Here is a 14,054-nt window from a genome sequence, read left to right as displayed (position 1 = left end):
GGTCACCAAGGGAATGAGTATAGATCGAGAACAGAAGGGGACCAAGAACTGAACCTTGAGGAACCCGCATAGTAAGGGTATGGGAGGGGGAGGAGGAGCCTGCAAAAGAGACTGAGAAGCTGCTTCTCAAGCTACTGTATTGAACTCCTTCAAACACTTAGTATAGTACAATGCTCTGCACCCAGTAAGCACAAAAATAAATACCACTGATTAATTCATTAGACTGTGAGCTCAATTTGGGCGGGGATTGTCTCTCTTTATTGCTGTATTGTATTTTCCCAAGTACAGTGCACTGCACACAAGAAGCACTCAATAAATAGGATTGAATGAATATTGCCTCTCTCCCACTTTAGCCTCTAGGCTTGGTTTGCAGCAGGGAAGGTGTCTACCAGCTCTGTTACATCATACTTTCCCAAGCGCTTAGTACAGCACTCTGCTCGCAGTAAGTGCTTAATAAATATGTTTGAGTGACTGATTGACTAACTGACTGATCCACTCCACCTCCACAAAGAGCTCTCTTCGGGCAGAGCCCTCTGTTAGCCTGGAATTAAAGGACAGAACTGAGATCAGGTGTTTTAAGTGTTGAAGGGCAGCCCCAATCAACCCAGGTGCTTCTAAATGAGATGAGGAGGCACTGGTCCTTTATGGTCTCAGAGTGTTGCGTCTTTCTCTGCCCTATATAAGGCTCCTGATGGTGGCCTGCCTCACTTTGCAAGAGGGTAGGAGACAGAGCATGGCCTGCCCTAGGCCCAGGTAAGGAGGGGGGCTCTGGCTGTTCCAGCTACACCCCCCCCCCTTTTTTTAGGGTGGGTGTGGGACTGAAATTGCTGGGATTGCTGATGACTATTGCATTGATGATAATGAAGGTTGGGGAGGGACTGAAATTGCTGGGATTGCTGATGACTATTGCATTGATGATGATGATGATGATAATGAAGGTCGGGAGGGCTATTAGGGTTGGGCTGGTGGGTTGGAAGTGGGATGGGGGGGATTCATTCATTCAATTGTATTTATTGAGTGCTTATTGTGTGCAGAGCACTGTACTAAGTGCTTGGGAAGTACAAGTTGGCAACATATAGAGACGGTCCCTACCCAACAACGGGCTCACAGTCTAGAAGGGGGAAACAGACAACAAAACAAAACAGGTGGACAGGTGTCACTTCTGTGACTGTTGGGTAGGGACCATCTCTATATGTTGCCAACTTGTACTTCCCAAGCGCTTAGTACAGTGTTCTGCACACAGTAAGCACTCAATTAATATGATTGAATGAATGAATGCATGAGTGGTTGATTCTAGGGTTTCCAAAATGACTTAAATACACATGTTGGGGCGGGCAAGGGAATACTGTTGGGTGCCTAATGGGTTGTGACATTGCCAATGATGTGCATATGTTGCGTATTGCCTAGGGTGGGGGAGGATTTATGAAATTGGGGAGGGAGTATGAGGGGATGATTGTTTTTGTTTGGGGCCGGAGGGAGGGGCTGGAGGCTGAGGGTTGCCCTTGGTTGCGGGGTGGTGGTTTGGGGAGCAGATAGCCTTGGGCTTGGGGCGAGTCTGGCCTGGTTTGGGGGTGACTGCTGGACAGAGGGGCTGGAACAGAGGATGCCTTACTGACGGACACATGGGGCATGTGGGCTGAGTGTCAGGTGAAGCATGCTCACTGTCTGTTTGTATGTCTGTTTGTCTACACCTCTGTGTGTCCAAACATTGGTCTGTCTGCCCCGCTCCCTCTAATAATAATAATGATGGTATTTGTTAAGCTCTTACTATGTGCCAACCACTGTTCTAAGTGCTAGGGTAGATCCAAGATAATCAAGTTGCCCCACGTGGGGCTCATAATCTTTATTCTCATTTTCCAGATGAAGTAACTGAGTCACAGAGAAGTGAAGTGACTTGCTTAAAATCACACAACTGGTAAGTATGGCTTAGTGGAAAGAGCCCAGGCCTAGGAGTCAGAGGTTTTGGGTTCTAATCCCGGCTCTGCCCCTTATCATCATTCTTTCAAAATACGATTGAACGAATGATAAGGGGCAGAGCTGGGTTTAGAACCCACAACCTCTGCCTCTCAAGCCCGGGCTTTTCCCACTAAACCATGCTGCTCCTCTAGTAAAAGGGCTGGGACACTGTCCACTCCATCCATGAGAAGCAGCATTGCCTAGGGGGTAGAACACAGGCCTGGGAATTAGAAAAACTTGCATTCTAATCCCAAATCTGCCATTTGGCAGTTGTGACCATGGGCGAGTCACTTCACTTCTCTGTGCCTGTCACCTCATTTGTAAAATGGGGATTAAGATTGGGAGTCCCATGTGGGACATGATCTAATAATAATAGTATGTATCAAGCACTGTTCTAAACTTCGGGGTCGATACAAGGTAATTAGATTGCACAAAGTCCAATAAGCTTCACGGGAAACATTTAACAGACACCATAAACAAAGAACCTAGAACTCAGAGTGGTGCCCAATGCCCATTAAGTACCGGTCGAGGGCAAAGAGGGGCTTCCCCTGTCATGGCTCGGTACGGGCCTTGGTGGTCCCACCGCTGCAGGGTTGTGGGCGAGAGACTGTGTCGCTTCCTTGGGGCTGGGAGTTGGGGGTTAAAGGGTGGGGGGCTGTTTCCTGCTCTATCTTTGTTCTTACTCTTTTTTTTCCTCTTCCCACCAGTTGTAAGGAATTACAGACAACAGAGTGTGGTCTAGTGGATAGAACTTCATCCTGGAAGTCAGAAGGACCTAGGTTCTAATCCCAGCTCTGCCATGTGTTTACTGCGTCACCTTGGGAAAGGCACTCCACTGCTCTCTTCCTCAATTGTGTCACCTGTAAAAGCGGGATTAACACTGTGAGCCCCATGTGGGACATTGATTGCGTCCAAACTGTTAAATTGTGCCTATTCCAGTGCTTAGTACAGTTACTGGCAAATAATAAGTGCTTAACAAATGCCGTAAAAAAAAATGTAATGCTTATGTCCCTTCAAATCAGTCAGTGGTATTTATTAAGCACTTAATATGTGCAGGGCACTGAACTAAGCATGTGGAAGAGTACAATACAACGAATCCCTGGTATTTACTGCACACTTTCTGTGTGCAGAATACTTGTAAACTCCTGAAGCACGGTGATAGTGTGTGTTTGTGCTGAATCCTCCCAAAGGTTTAGCACACAACTGCATTTATTAAATGCTCTTAATGCAAAATTCTGCTCACTCTATAGTGTTCTGGGCTCTCCATCGCACACAGTGAGCCCTATTAAGGGTGGACCGCCACAACCTGGGACCCGTCGGACAAAGTGAATCCCCCGGGGAAGGGCCACTGAGGGTAAGGTGGCCGGCCGTGATCTGTGGCCGTCAGCCCCCTCCTCACCCTCCGCTACTGAGGGCAAGGCTTCCACAACTGTGGAGTGGTCTGAAACTGGGAGCCCGTCCAGGGCAGAGCCGCTGTGACGTTGTGCCTGTGTGACACTGTGCGCCCTTGAGGGCAGGGCCACCGCAACATTGGACCCGTCGGATACTGTGAGTCCCCTTCCGAGGGCAGAGGCAGAAAAATGTTCTGCCCGTGTGATGCTGTGAGCCCATCCAAAGCAGGGCTGCAGTGACTTTGTACCTGTGTGACACTATGAGCCCTCGAGGGCAGGGCCGCTGCAACATTGGACCCGTCGGACACTGAGTTCCCCCCCCCCACCACCACCGAAGGGTAGCGAATACTGTGAGTCCCTCCTGAGGGTAGGGCCACAAAAATGTTATACCTGTTTGATACTGTGAGCTCCTCCAAAGCAGAGCCACTGTGATGTTGTACCTGGGTGACACTGTGAGCCCTCGAGGGCAGAGCCATAGCAATGTTGAGCTTATGTAACACTGTAAGCCTTTAGGGCCTGGGTCCTGGGAAGAATGTTTGATTGATTAAAAATGATTTAAAATATTGAAAAAAATGGGGGAAAACTAAAAATAAAAAAACCCAGATAAGTCTTCCCATTTGGAGCTTCATGTCCCAAGCACTGGGAAGAACAAACAGAAATCTGGATGCTAGAAAAACGGGGTTGGCTTGATGTCATGAACCCCAGATTTGGGTCTTCCCAGCCCAGGATCCGGGAAAAACAACAACTTGGGTGCCCTCAAAAATGGGGGCTGGCTTCATGTCCCAAACCCCACATTGAAGTCTTCCCATTTGGGGTCTTCACGGCCCAGGAGCTGGGAAGAAAGATGGAAATGTGGGTGCTGGCAAAAGTGGGAAGTGGCTTTATGCCGTGAACCCCAGATTTCAATGTTCCCATTTAGGTCTTCATGTCCCAGGTTTCGGGAAGAATAATAAAAATATGGGTGCTGGCTCTAGGGGGGAATGGCTTCATGCCAGGAACCCCAGATTTCAATGTTCCCATTTGGGTCTTCATGGCCTAGGCATTGGGAAGAACAATGAAAATATGGTTAGTGGCAAAAATGGGGGGACTGGCTTCATGCCAAGAAACCCACACATCAGTGTTCCCATTTGGGTCTTCATGGCCCAGGTGCCGGGAAGAACAACGAAAATATGGGTGCCGGCCAAAGCGGGGGACTGGCTTTATGCCAAGAACCCCAGATTTCAATGTTCCCGTTTGGGTCTTCATGGCCTCGGTGCTGGGGAGAGTAATGAAAAATATGGGTGCCAGCGAAGGGGGGCTGGCTTCATGCCAAACCCCCCAGATTTGTGTCTCTGAATTTGAGTCTTCATGGCCTAAGTGTTGGGAAGAACAATGAAAATATGGATGCCGGCAAAAAATGATGGGGACTGCCAAGAATCCCAGATTTGTGTCTTCCCATTTGGGTCTTCATGGCCCAGGTGCCGGAAAGAACATTGAAAATATGGATGCCTACAAAAGAAGGGGACTGGCTTCATGCCAAACCACCCAGATTTGTGTCTTCCCATGTGGGTCTTCATGGCCCAGACGTTTGGAAGAATAGTGAAAATATGGATGCCGGCGAAAGTGGCTTCAAGCCAAGAACCCCAGTTTTGAGTCTTCCCATTTGGGTCTTCATGACCCAGGCACTGGGAACAACAATAAAGATAGGGATGCCGGCAAAGGAGGGGACTGGCTTCATGCTACAAACCCCAGGTGTGAGTCTTCCCATTTGGGTCTTCATGGCCTGGGCACCAGGGAAAATAATTTAAAAATTTTGGTGCCGGCAAAAAGGGGTAGCAGCTTCATGCCACAAACCCCCCGATTTTAATCTTTCCATTTGGGTCTTCAGGGAAGAACAATAATGACATGGGTGCCGGCAAAAGGGGGTACTGGCTTCAAGCCATGGACCCCAGACTTGAATCTCCCCATTTGGGTCTTCATGGCCCAGGCACTGGGAACCAAAATAAAGATATGGGTGCCGGCAACAGGGGGTATTGGCTTTATGCCATGGACCCCAGATTTGAGTCTTCCCATTTGGGTCTTCATGGCCCAGGCACTGGGAACAACAATAAAGAAAGGGGTGCTGGCAAAAGGGGGGAATGGCTTCATGCTATGAACCCAAGATTTGAGTCTTCCCATTTGGGCCTTTATGACCTGGGCACCAGGGATAATCATTTTAAAATTATTATTAATTGGCAAAAGGGGGTAGTGGCTTCATGCCCTGAACCCCAGATTTGAGTCTCACCATTTGGGTCTTCATGGCCCAGGCATCAGGTAGAACAATAATAACATAATTGCCGGCAAAAGGCAAGACTACCTCCATGCCATATACCCAAGTTTTGACGGTACCCATTTGGATCTTCCTGACCCAGGAAGCACGCTAAAAATACTAGAGTCAGCAAAAGGGGGCTGGATTCATTCCTCGGACCAGTGAACCTCTCTGACATGGTGAGCCCCACCGCAACATTGTGCCTGTGGGACACTGTGACCCCCTTGCACTGCACCGAGGGGCAGGGCCGCTGCGACTGACAACTTGTACTTCCCAAGCGCTTAGTAAGTGCTCAATAAATGCGATTGAATGAATGAATGAATGACAATGGGCTTATTTGACACTCTGAGCTCCCTGGGTTCAGGGCTGCCATGATGTTGTGCCCCTCTGACACTCTGAGCGATCCCCTGGTGCAGGGCTGCCCGGTATTTGACCTGTCTGACAATGGCACTGTAATTTTATCTGTAGACTGTAAACTCACTGTGGGCAGGGAATGCATCTGCTTATTGTTATATTGTATTCTCTTAAGTGCTTAGTACAGTGATCTGCAAAAGGAAACACCCAATAAATAAGATTGAATGAATGAATGTCTGATATTGTGAGCCTCTTAGGGGCAAGGCTAGGGTTAGGCTGCCACAACGTTGTGCCTGTGTGACACTGTGACCCCCTCGCACCGCACTGAGGAGCAGGGCCACCGCAACTGACGATGGGCTTGTCTGACATTCTGAGCTCCCTGGGGGCAGGGTTGCCATGACGTTGTGCCCATCTGACACTCTGAGTGCCCCCCTGGGGCAGGGCCACCGCAATGTTGTGCCTCTGGCGCTGTGAGCCCCCGGCACCGCACCAAGGGGCGGGGCCACCGCAACTGCCAATGGGCTTGTCCGACACTCTGAGCTCCCTGGAGGCAAGGGCTGCCATGATGATGTGCCTGTGTGACACTGTGAGCCCCTTGCACCGCACCTAGGGGCAGGGCCACCGCAACTGACAATGGGCTTGTCTGACACCCGGAGCTCCCCGGGGGCAGGGCTGCCATGATGTTGTGCCCTTCTGACACTCTGAGTACCCCCCTGGGGCAAGGCCTTCCCAATGTTGTGCCTGTGTGACCCTGTGACCCCCTCGCACCGCAACGAGGGGTGGGGCCACTGCAACTGAGGATGGGCTTGTCTGACACACTGAGCTCCCCAGGAGCAGGGCTGCCATGATGTTGTGCCTGTGTGACACTGTGAACCCCTCACACCTCATCGAGGGGTAGGGCCATCACAACTGACAATGGGCTTATTTGACACTCTGAGCTCCCCAGGGGCAGGGCTGCCATGATGTTGTGCCTGTGTGACACTCTGAGCACCCTCCTTGGGCAGGGTCTTTGCAATGTTGTGCCTGTGTGACACTCTGACCTCCTCGCACCGCACCGAGGGGCAGGGCCACCACAGCTGAGGATGGATGGGCTTGTCTGATTCTCTGAGCTCCCTGGGGGCAGGGCTGCCATGATGTTGTGCCTGCCTGACACTCTGAGTGCCCCCTGGGGCAGGGCCACCGCAATGTTGTGCCTGTGTGACACTGTGAGCCCCTTGCACTGCACCGGCGGGCAGGGCCACTGCAACTGTCGATGGGCTTGTCTGACACTCTGAGCTCCCTGGGGGCAGGGCTGCCATGATGATGTGCCTGTGTGACACTCTGAGCACCCCCTTGGGGCAGGGCCACCGCAATGCTGTGCTTGTGTAACACTGTGAACCCCTCGCACCGCACCGAGGGGCAGGGCCACTGCAACTGATGATGGGCTTGTCTGACATTCTGCATTCTGAGCTCCCTGGGGGCAGGGCTGCTATGATGATGTGCCTGTGTGACACTCTGAGTGCCCCCCTAGGGCAGGGTCACCACAATGTTGTGCCTCTTTGGCGCTGTGAGCGCCTGGCACCGCTTCAAGGGGCAGGGCCACCGCAACAGCCGACGGGCTTGTCCGACACTCTGAGCTCCCTGGAGGCAGGGCGGCCATGATGATGTGCCTCTGTGACACTCTGAGTGCACCCCTGGGGCAGGGCCACTGCAATGTTGCGCCTGTGTGACACTGTGAGCCCCTTGCACCACACCAAGGGGCAGGGTCACCACAACTGAAGATGGGCTTGTCTGACACTCTGAGCTCCCCAGGGGCAGGGCTGCCATGATGTTGTGCCTGTGTGACACTCTGAGCAACCCCTGGGACAGGGCCACCATAACTTGTGCCTGTGTGACACTGTGAGCTGCTCACACCGAGGGGCAGGGCCACTGCATCTGCCGATGGGTTTGTCTGATACTCTGAGCTCCCTGGAGGCAGGGCTGCCATGATGATGTGCCTCTGTGACACTCTGAGCACCCCCTAGGGCAGGGCCACCATAATGTTGTGCCTGTGTGACACTGTGAGCCCCTTGCACTGCACTGAGGGGCAGGGCCACTGCAACTGCCGATGGGCTTGTCTGACACTCTGAGCTCCCAGGGGGCAGGGCTGCCATGATGATGTGCCTGTGTGACACTCTGAGCACCCTCCTGGGGCAGGGCCACCGCAATGTTGTGCTTGTGTGACACTGTGAACCCCTTGCACCACACCAAGGGGCAGGGCCACCGCATCTGCAGATGGGCTTGTCTGACACTCTGAGCTCCCTGGGGGCAGGGCTGCCATGATGATGTGCCTGTGTGACACTCTGAGCAACCCCTGGGACAGGGCCACTGCAATGTTGTGCCTGTGTGACACTGTGAGCCCCTCGCACCACACCAAGGGGCAGGGTCACCACAACTGAAGATGGGCTTGTCTGACACTCTGAGCTCCCCAGGGGCAGGGCTGCCATGATGTTGTGCCTGTGTGACACTCTGAGCAACCCCTGGGACAGGGCCACCACAACTTGTGCCTGTGTGACACTGTGAGCCGCTCACACCAAGGGGCAGGGCCACTGCATCTGCCGATGGGCTTGTCTGATATTCTGAGCTCCCTGGAGGCAGGGCTGCCATGATGATGTGCCTCTGTGACACTCTGAGCACCCCCTAGGGCAGGGCCACCATAATGTTGTGCCTGTGTGACACTGTGAGCCCCTTGCACGGCACTGAGGGGCAGGGCCACTGCAACTGCAGTTGGGCTTGTCTGACACTCTGAGCTCCCTGGGGGCAGGGCCGCCATGATGATGTGCCTGTGTGACACTCTGAGCACCCTCCTGGGGCAGGGCCACCGCAATGTTGTGCTTGTGTGACACTGTGAACCCCTTGCACCACACCAAGGGGCAGGGCCACCGCATCTGCAGATGGGCTTGTCTGACACTCTGAGCTCCCTGGGGGCAGGGCTGCCATGATGATGTGCCTGTGTGACACTCTGAGCAACCCCTGGGACAGGGCCACTGCAATGTTGTGCCTGTGTGACACTGTGAGCCCCTCGCACCGCACCGAGGGGCAGGGCCACTGCAACTGCCGATGGGCTTGTCTGACACTCTGAGCTCCCTGGGGGCAGGGCTGCTATGATGATGTGCCTGTGTGACACTGTGAGTGCCCCATGGGGCAGGGCCACCATAATGTTGTGCCTCTTTGGCGCTGTGAGCCCCTTGCACTGCACCGACGGGCAGGGCCACTGCAACTGTCGATGGGCTTGTCCGACACTCTGAGCTCCCTGGAGGCAGGGCTGCCATGATGATGTGCCTGTGTGACACTTCGAGTGCCCCCCTGGGGCAGGGCCACCGCAATGCTGTGCTTGTGTGACCCTGTGAGCCCCTTTCACAGCACCGAGGGGCAGGGCCACCGCAACTGACTATGGGCTTGTCTAACACTCTGAGCTCCCCAGGGGCAGGGCTGCCATGATGTTGTGCCTGTGTGACACTCTGAGTAACCCCGGGACAGGGCCACCACAATTTGTGCATGTGTGACTCTGTGAGCCCCTCACACCGAGGGGCAGGGCCACCACAACTGCCGATGGGCTTGTCTGACACTCTGAGCTCCCTGGAGTCAGGGCTGCCATGATGATGTGCCTGTGTGACACTCTGAGCACCCCCCTGGGGCAGGGCCACCACAATGTTGTGCCTGTGTGACACTGTGAGCCCCTTGCACTGCACTGAGGGGCAGGGCCACTGCAACTGCCGATGGGCTTGTCTGACACTCTGAGCTCCCAGGGGGCAGGGCTGCCATGATGATGTGACTGTGTGACACTCTGAGCAACCCCTGGGACAGGGCCACTGCAATGTTGTGCTGTGTGACACAGTGAGCCCCTCGCACCGCACCGAGGGGCAGGGCCACCACAACTGCCGATGGGCTTGTCTGACACTCTGAGCTCCCTGGGGGCAGGGCTGCTATGATGATGTGCCTGTGTGATGCTGTGAGTGCCTCCTGGGGCAGGGCCACCACAATGTTGTGCCTGTGTGACACTGTGTGACCCTGGCACCGCACCAAGGGGCAGGGCCACTGCAACTGCCGATGGGCTTGTCCGACACTCTGAGCTCCCTGGAGGCAGGGCTGCCATGATGATGTGCCTGTGTGACACTCTGAGTGCCCCCCTGGGGCAGGGCCACCGCAATGTTGTGCTTGTGTGACCCTGTGAGCCCCTTGCACAGCACCGAGGGGCAGGGCCACCGCAACTGACTATGGGCTTGTCTAACACTCTGAGCTCCCCAGGGGCAGGGCTGCCATGATGTTGTGCCCGCCTGAAACTCTGCCCCCCTGGGGCAGGGCCATCGCAATGTTGTTCCTTTGTGACACTGTGAGCCCCTTGCACCACACCGAGGGGCAGGGCCACCACAACTGCCGATGGGCTTGTCTGACACTCTGAGCTCCCCAGGGGCAGGGCTGCCATGATGTGCCTGTGTGACAATCTGAGCACCGCCCTGGGGCAGGGCCACACCAGTGTTGTGCTTGTGTAACACTGTGAAGCCCTTGCACCGCACCGAGGGGCAGGGCCACTGCAACTGACGATGGGCTTGTCTGACACTCTGAGCTCCCCGGGGGCAGGGCTGCCATGATGATGTCCCTGTGTGACACTCTGAGCAACCCCTGGAACAGGGCCACCGTAATGTTGTGCCTGTGTGACACAGTGAGCCCCTCGCACCGCACCGAGGGGCAGGGCCACCGCAACTGCCGATGGGCTTGTCTGACATTCTGAGCTCCCTAGGGGCAGGGCTGCTATGATGATGTGCCTGTGTGACACTGTGAGTGCCCCCCTGGGGCAGGGCCACTGCAATGTTGTGCCTGTGTGACACTGTGAGCCCCTTGCACCGCACCAAGGGACAGGGCCACCACAACTGAAGATGGGCTTGTCTGACACTCTGAGCTCCCCAGGGGCAGGGCTGCCATGATGTTGTGCCTGTCTGACACTCTGAGCAACCCCTGGGACAGGGCCACCGCAATTTGTGCCTGTGTGCCACTGTGAGCCCCTCGCACCGAGGGGCAGGGCCACCACTACTGCCGATGGGCTTGTCTGACACTCTGAGCTCCCTGGAGGCAGGGCTGCCATGATGATGTGCCTCTGTGACACTCTGAGCACCCTCCTGGGGCAGGGCCACCACAATGTTGTGCTTGTGTAACACTGTGAACCCCTTGCACCGCACCAAGGGGCAGGGCCACCTCAATGTTGTGCCTCTTTGGCGCTGTGAGCCCCTGGCACCGCACCAAGGGGCAGGGCCACTGCAACTGCCGATGGGCTTGTCCGACACTCTGAGCTCCCTGGAGGCAGGGCTGCCATGATGATGTGCCTCTGTGACGCTCTGTGTGCCCCCCGGGGCAGGGCCACCGCAATGTTGTGCTTGTGTGACACTGTGAGACCCTTGCACCGCACCGAGGGGCAGGGCCACCGTAACTGACTATGGGCTTGTCTGACACTCTGAGCTCCCCAGGGGCAGGGCTGCCATGATGATGTGCTGGTGTGCCACTCTGAGCACCCCCCTGGGGCAGGGTCTTTGCAATGTTGTGCCTGTGTGGCACTCAGACCTCCTCGCACTGCACCGAGGGGCAGGGCCACCACAGCTGAGGATGGGCTTGTCTGATACTCTGACTTCCCTAGGGGCAGGGCTGCCATGATGTTGTGCCGTTCTGACACTCTGAGCACCCCCCTGGGGCAAGGCCTTCGCAAATGTTGTGCCTGTTTGACACTGTGACCCCCTCACACCGCAACGAGGGGAGGGGCCACTGCAACTGATGATGGGCTTGTCTGACACACTGAGCTCCCTGGAGGCAGGGCTGCCATGATAATGTGCCTGTGTGACACTGTGACCCCCTCACACCACATCGAGGGGCAGGGCCATCGCAACTGACAATGGGCTTATCTGACACTCTGAGCACCCCAGGGGCAGGGCTGCCATGATGTTGTGCAGGTGTGACACTCTGAGCACTCCCCTGGGGCAGGGTCTTTGCAATGTTGTGCCTGTGTGACACTCTGACCTCCTCGCACCGGACAGAGGAGAGGAGCAGGGCCAGCACAACTGAAGATGGGCTTGTCTGACACTCTGAGCTCCCTGGGGGCAGGGCTGCCATGATGATGTGCCTGTGTGACACTCTGAGCAACCCCTGGTACAGGGCCACCACAGTGTTGTGCTTGTGTAACACTGTGACCCCCTCACACCACACCAAGGGGCGGGGCCACTGCAACTGATGATGGGCTTGTCTGACACTCTGAGCTCCCTGGGGGCAGGGCTGCCATGATGATGTGCCTGTGTGACACTCTGAGAAACCCCTGGGACAGGGCCACCACAGTGTTGTGCTTGTGTAACACTGTGATCCCCTCACACCACACCGAGGGGCAGTGCCACTGCAACTGATGATGGGCTTGTCTGACACTCTGAGCTCCCTGGGGGCAGGGCTGCTATGATGATGTGCCTATGTGACACTCTGAGCGCCCCCCTGGGGCAGGACCACTGTAACGTTGTGTCTGTGTGACACTGTGACCCCTTACCCTGCACCGCACTGAGGGGCAGGGCCACCACAACCGACAATGGACTTGTCTGACATTCTGAGCTCCCAGGGGGCAGGGCTGTCATGATGTTGTGCCCATCTGACACTCTGAGTGACCCCCTGGGGCAGGACCACCACAATGTTGTGCCTCTTTGGCGCTGTGAGCCCCCGGCACCGCACCAAGGGGCAGGGCCACTGCAACTGACTATGGGCTTTTCCAACACTCTGAGCTCCCTGGAGGCAGGGCTGCCATGATGATGTGCCTTTGTGACACTCTAAGTGCCCCCCTGGGGCAGGACCACAGCAATGTTGTGCCTCTTTGGTGCTGTGAGCCCCCGGCACCGCACCAAGGGGCAGGGCCACTGCACTTGACGATGGGCTTGTCCGACACTCTGAGCTCCCTGGAGGCAAGGGCTACCATGCTGATGTGCCTGTGTGACAACGTGAGTGCGGCCCTGGGGCAGGGCCACTGCAATGTTGTGCCTCTTTGGCTTTGTGAGTGCACCGCACCAAGGGCCAGGGCCACCGCAACTGATGATGGGCTTGTCTGACACTCTGAGCTCCCCGGGGAAAGGGCTGCCACGGTGCTATGCCCATCTGACACTCTGAGCGACCCCCGGGGCAGGGCCGCCGCAACGTTGGGCTTGTTAGATACTGTGATTCCCTCGCACCGCACCGAGGGGCAGGGCTACCGCAACTGACAATGGGCTTGTCTGACACTCTGAGCTCCCTGGGGACAGGGCTGCCATGATATTGTGCCTGTCTGAACGCCCCCCTGGGGCAGGGCCTTCACAATGATGTGCCTGTGTAACACTGTGACCCCCTCACAGCACCGCACTGAGGGGCAGGGCTGTCATGACTGACAAAGGGCCTTTCTGACCCTCTGAGCCCACTGGGGACAGGGCCACTGTGATGTTGTGCCTGTGTGACACTGTGAGTGCCCCCCTGGGGTAGGGCCGCCTAATGTTGCGCCTTAAGCCCCCATCCTGCACAGAGGGGCAGGGCCGCCGTGACGGACAATGGGCCTGTCTGAACCTGTGAAACTTCAGGGTCTGGTCATCGGCCAGAACGACTGAAAAACGGGGGTTGGCTTTATGCCACAAACCCCAGATTCGTCTTCCCATTTGGGTCTTTGTGGCCTCCTGTGTGCAAGAACAATTATAATCTGGTTACTGGAAAAAGGGACAGCTGGCTTCATGCCACAAATCCCAGATTTGATTTCCCCTTTTGGGTCTTCATGGCCCAGGCTCTGGGAAGAGTGGAAAAAGGTGTGAGTACTGGGAAAAGGGTGTTGGCTTCAGGCCACGAACCCCAGATTTGAGTCTTTTCATTTGGGTCTTCATGGCCCAGGTGCAAGGAGGAACACTAAAAATATGGATGCCAGCCAAAGGGGTACTGGCTTCATGTTGCGTATCCCACATTTGAGATTTCCCATTTAGGTCTTTACGGCCCAGGTGTTGGGAAGAGTAATTACAAATATAGGTGGCAAAAGGGGAAACTGGCTTCATGCCACAAATCCTATTTTATATTTG

Source organism: Tachyglossus aculeatus, unplaced genomic scaffold, assembly GCF_015852505.1.
Source record: "Tachyglossus aculeatus isolate mTacAcu1 unplaced genomic scaffold, mTacAcu1.pri scaffold_136_arrow_ctg1, whole genome shotgun sequence".
NCBI lineage: Eukaryota > Metazoa > Chordata > Mammalia > Monotremata > Tachyglossidae > Tachyglossus > Tachyglossus aculeatus.
Note: the sequence above shows the minus strand (reverse complement) of the source record.